The following is a 6,000-nucleotide window of genomic DNA, read 5'->3' on the forward strand; positions in this document are numbered from 1 at the left end:
TAAAATATGAAAAGATTGCCGAGTTTTGGCCTTCCAGCTCGTTAAAGCGACCGGAAGTGCTATCCCTCCTCTAGATTTTAATCTTTTTTGGACCTGAGGGATTATTGCACAAAAAGATCGAGCGCTTGTTTTGTTCGGCTCGTTAAAACTATCGAAAACTCATCCCTTCTGTATTGTTTTATACTTTTTAGGACTTAAGGGATTAGATGACGAAAAAGAACTTTCGGAGTTGACTTTACGTACCTTTTCAGACTCTCTAAAAATGAAAAGGACCGAGTTATCTTTGTCGTTAGACTCGTTAAAAACATTAAATAGCGACAAACTTGTCTTTAGACAAGAACGAGTTTCACTATCGCTAGGCTCGTTAAAACATAGCGATGGGTTTTCCCGAAGGGCAAATTATAGAACAAGCATATGTTATCCTCCTCAAGCTTGACAAAAATAAAGAGGTACTGGTCAGCAATGACTGGGGAAAATTTTGGGAAGAAACTCAAAGAACTTTATTGGTAGCAAGTCGCTCTTAAACATGACACTTTCACTCCATGCCAGAGTCGGGTTGGGTTGTTTCATTCACCGGTCACATCACCATGGTCTCGCCATACCATCCACCTTTGGGGTAAATGCTACCAATCCATCACATAAGTGTCGCCGATATGTTCAAGAGAAGTCATCCAGAGAAGTCAACCGTGTCCCATCCACTACCATACATTATCCTTCATTCTTTCATGACCGCCACCCTGAACCATATATCATCAGATCGTTTTCACCTCCATCAAAATCATTTGCTCCGTTCCGTGTCACTGATGTGGGATACATTAAGGCCCTCCTTTGACAGATTGCTTCTTGTCGACATCAGCTCATTATCCAAGAAGTTGATCTAGGGACACCCCCTTCAGTGCTTTGAAGCTTGCATGCCTCAATGGCAAGTTTCTCACTTCCGGCGACAAGTATACATCAATGACCTTCGACCGAAATATTTTGCGTGGTGTTCGACGCCAAGTCCTTTATTCACACCACGTGAATTGTACTGCAGTACCTTGAGGGTCATTATCATTATCGGTGATTCCTCTCGCGCTTGTTAACGGTTTACATCATTGACCAGTAATCAAGCGATGTCTTTCCATGTTCGACTTCAGAACATTTCTCACATGGATCGACTTGTACTTAGAGTGAAGATCGAACGAGTTTGAAGACCTCGGATCTAGTTTCATCCATCCGGGCTGCGATATATATTCAGGAAAAATAAAGACATTGACATGTACAGCATTGCAGCACAGACAATCATCCTACCAAAGGATGATGATTTCAGCAAGATCATCAGTCTATCATCAGACAATTGTCTGTCCTATGTACATAAAAATGAATTTATAAAGCTGAGCATGGGAATGCCCGCCTCAGCTAGATCATGAAAACAATATGAAAAATAATGTATTGTATTGTATCTTATTACAGGTCTCCTCCCAGCATTGAATGAACTTCGGATCCTCCTAATAAAGCATTTCACCCGATAAACGGCCTCATACTTTAGGGGGCAACTGTTATAGACATTTTTGTGCCTTACAGCGATAATCATGAAATGTCCATAATTCAAGGGATCCAAAGTCCCTAAAGATGTTGTTACAGCTCCTAAAGGAACAATGTCAACCAATGACAGCTTCTCCCAGAAGTTCTCCACCAAAAACCACTCAGAAATAGTCAATTCAGGATCAATTCAGAGGCTCCACTAGCTGCCTGCGTTGAAATGCAGAGTCTACACTGGCTAGGTGCACTGCAACGCAGGTGGAAGCACTACCAGGGTGCGCTGAGCGGGAAATGACAAATGGAAAGCTCATTCAACGAGGTGGAAAGACCCTGGAAGCTTCCAGAATCTTCTCCAATGACACTTGCCTCAATGAATTCGACTAGTGATGAGTAAGAGGTTCTCAACCTCCAAGTGGAAGCAAGAACTGACAGAGAGAAGCCACAAGTCAAAACATAAGCTGACTCATCCTCTCTACTTACATCTATATATGGATCTCTCACCCAGAGGTTCAGGAGGCTGGAATTTTGTACTTTGCAGAGAATTGCTGTTGGTTTGAGATTGAGATTAGTACATTGGGTGATTTATGCTTTGTTGGAGGAGAGGAAGGGATTCCTTTGCTGGGAGGTAGATGCTGGATTGGAACTCACTTGGTTGTATCTCCTCTTGGACTTTATTATCATATCAATAAACTATTTGAGTTTCTTCTACATGCTGTGTACCAATGATGTTTTGTTATGCTTACATGTTTAGCTTAATCTGATCTTGAGCTTTTTATGAATGTATATCTGTATCTTCGTGTAGTTTCTCTCTCTTGTGATCTTGCAGGAATTCGGTGAAGCTGGGCCCGTGAAGGAGCAGGAAGCTGGGAGCTACTAAAGAGAGGAGTGATTTGGATCGATAAACTAGCGGAAGACACAGGTTAGTTAGATCCTTCTTCCTCATTTACATTTCATAAAGAAGAATACTCAATTAGTTTACCTCGTTTGTTGCTAAGTCACTATCACACCTTAGAGTGGGATAGGGGCATTCCGAATTGGATACTTTTCCCAACAACACTCGGGGTGGTGCGGCCAGGGCAGGCGCCACCCTAGTGGCCCGCCTGCCTGCTCACTCAGCTCCCAAAATCGTCCAGCCACCAGCCGGGCGGGCGGGCGGGCCGCTGGGGTGGCGCGCCCCAGCCGTGGGCATGCGCGGGTGAGGGGGCAGGTGAGGAATTGGGGCGGGTGTGGGCATGGGCGAGGGTAGGTGAGGGGGTGGGGCGGGCGAGGGTGGGTCAGGGGGCGGGGTAGGTGCATGTGTGAGGGCGAGTGAGGGGTTGGGGCAGGCGTGGGCGAGGGAGAGGGTGGGTGAGGGGGCAAGGGGGTTGGCGAGGGCGAGGGCAGGTGAGGTGGTGGTTGGGTGTGTGAGGGGGTGGGTGAGGGGGGATGGGTGTGTGAGGGGACCCTAGCGGCCCGCCTGCTTGCCCGCTCATCTCCCAAAATCGTCCAGCCACCAGCTGGGCGGGCCGCTGGGGTGGCGCGCCCCAGCCGTGGGCATGCGCGGGTGAGGGGGCAGGTGAGGAGTTGGGGCGGGTGTGGGCATGGGCGAGGGCAGGTGAGGGAGTGGGGCGGACGAGGGTGCGTCAGGGGGCGGGGCAGGTGCATGTGCGAGGGCGAGTGAGGGGTTGGGGCAGGCGTGGGCGAGGGAGAGGGTGGGTGAGGGGGAAAGGGGGTGGACGAGGGCGAGGGCGGGTGAGGTGGTGGTTGGGTGTGTGGGGGGTGGGTGAGAGGGGGGGTGGGAAAGAAGGGAGGACGGGTACGTGTGAGGGGTGGGGAGTACGGGTGCGTGTGAGGGGTGGGCGAGAGGGGCAGGTGCATGTGAGGGGGGGGGGGGAGGATGGCTGTGAGGGGGGGGTGCATGTGAGGGGGGGTGCGAGGGGAGGGAGGGGAGGGTGGATGTGGGGAGGGTGAGCGAGAGGGGGGGTAGGGTGCGTGTGATGGGGGGGCGGGGAGGGTGGGTGTGAGGGGGTGGGGACGAGTGAGAGGTGGGGGGGTGGGCGGGGTTGCGTGTGTGATGGGGTGGGCGAGAGCGGGGCAGGGGGTGTGTGTGTTTGTGTGGGAGGTGTGCGGGTGGGGGTGGTTGCATGTCAGCTGGGTGCATGTGTGGGGGAGGTGGGTGTGAGGGGGGACAATGTGTGTGAGGGGGTGAGGTGGGTGTGAGGGGGGAGGGGGCCAGGGTGAGGTGGGTGTGAGGGGGGAGGGCCGGTGGCCCCTCGCCTGCCGCGGGGGTTGAGTGATTCTAAGAACCGCCCAAGCCTGCTCGCCCACCCGGCAAACATGTTGAATTTATACTTAGGAAAGAAAAATAATATTCTACCAAAAACATTAATGTGTTTTTTCCTCATAAACAACTTTGTTTGGCACATAAAAATTTGGTTTTACTAGCATTTTTTAAAAAGTTTGAAAATTGACCCTAAAAAAAATATATCATTGTTCCAGTATCATTACTTTCGTTTTGAAGCTATATTTTGCACGTAAATGTCATAGTAAATTTCGCAGTCACTGCCATTTTTAAAACATGTTCAAAATTGACCCCTAAAAAATAAAATCATCGTTCCAGTATACACACTTTTCGTTTTTAGCACTGTTTTTGATGTTTTTTTGGGGTTTTTTGGCCAGAGTTCCCGTTTTGAGTTTATAGTTCCCGTTTCAAAGTTGACAATGTTGTTGTACTATCATGACACTAATAACATCCCCTGATTTTCTGGTTATGTCTTGCGAAATTGTCTGATTTGTACTATCATCACACTAATATCATCTCCTGATTTTCTGATTATTGCTACTTCTACAAGCTTTTTGCAAGCAGCTATAGGGCCACCTCCTAATGGTGTCAAATTAGATTGTTTCTCAACGCAGAAAGGCCTAGCAATATCCACTGCTTCTTGATTACTGACCATATTCCACAACCCATCTGATGCCAAAATTAAAAACTCGCAATCAGAAGTTATTTCAATCTTTCTAGTCTCTGGTTCAACAATTATCGATTGTTTCATGTGTGAGTCACCTATGGCCCTAGATACAGCTAGAGACCCCTGAACTCACCAAACCCCATGGCAGAGGTCCACAATTCCACCCAAACTCTCTATCTGTTGTCGCTCATCCTCCCTTCCAGCATAATGATCACATGTAGGGGCTTCAGAAGATCTGTTTCTGTTAATAACTGCACGATAATCTCCAACATTGGAAACCACTAAGTTACCATCTATAATCAGAGCAGTTGCACAAGCAGTACCACCACTGACATTCTGCTTCAAAAACTCTGCATCTGTTGTAAGTTACCCAACTCTAACAGCTTCTTCGAGAAGGTTCTCTGTTTCATCTTTCATGGCCAGCATAGCATCCACAATATTGTGCCCAATATTTTCGGCAACGAAATCTGAGGCTTTCTGACCGCTATGACCATCGAAGACATCGAAGAAGGCCCATTTGGAATCACCATGAACATTGAGAATGGCCTTGTGGTTGTCCTACATCAATTATCGCCGACCCTTTTTGCTTGAAACTGCATAATGAAGACCCTCCACATTGACCTTCGTCGCCTGCTCTATTGCTGAGAACACCGAACCTGTGCCCAGCAACTGGGGTGGAATATCCAGCCTCTGCAGGCGTTTCCTCTTTAGTGAAGGGGAAGGGCACTTGCAGGAAATCGAACCATTCTCCTCCAGGACATTGACACTGAGAGAGACCGCCCTCATGACCGGACTCTTCCGGCTGTCGCTCGACAGCATATTCTTGCTTCTGTTAGTCAGCACAGGACTCAGCCCATTGCGCACAAAACTATCCTCGATCTTACTGGTACTAGGCGTTTGGAAACTACGATTCCAATGGGAACTTGCCCATACTCTAATGTCAGAATCGCGTATAAAGGGGGACTTGCAGGACCCCATGAGCGAGGGGGAATTCCCTGCTACAGGGCAGGTCATTTTCAGAATCTATGATGATGTTGCTACTACTGTTGATGGTGGTGGCAAAGCTTGTTGTTGCCTTAGGAAACCCCACGCAGCAATGAATAAATCTCCCTTTTTGTAGCTTGCCCTGTCTGTAGTTACAATTGAATTGGATGTCTCGCTCCGAGATCGTTAGAGGCTGTGGATCGTAGGTGCTCTACTGTAGGCAAGAGCTAACTAGCCTGCTATCGACCATTTAATGCACCCAATAGCGGATCCACCATACCATGCCCATAACATGCACCATGTGTATAGTCCCGATTCCCCGGCTAATTCCTGACGAATTGACCACCTTCCTATTCCCGCAGGGTAACAACTTGTTGTACTTGATGCAATTAATATAGGTTGGAGACAAGACTGCCCTGACTCTTTTAGTGCAAATGCAATTAACGCAGGTACACTTTCACTCGCAGGTACACTTTCACTCGCAAATGTAATTAATGTAATTACTACCACTGAGCACTGAGAGAGTAAGCGGAGGAGTTGTTCATGC

General features: G+C 48.3%; 1 pseudogene; it reads right to left on the reverse strand.

The window, feature by feature from the left end:
* Nucleotides 1-4,598: 4,598 nt before the first annotated feature.
* On the reverse strand, nucleotides 4,599-5,483 carry LOC149203038 (putative protein phosphatase 2C 25; annotated as a pseudogene).
* Nucleotides 5,484-6,000: the final 517 nt, after the last annotated feature.

Source organism: Pinus tabuliformis, chromosome 2_1 (genome assembly GCF_031772625.1).
Source record: "Pinus tabuliformis cultivar Carrire ecotype Pingquan chromosome 2_1, CPIR1, whole genome shotgun sequence".
NCBI lineage: Eukaryota > Viridiplantae > Streptophyta > Pinopsida > Pinales > Pinaceae > Pinus > Pinus tabuliformis.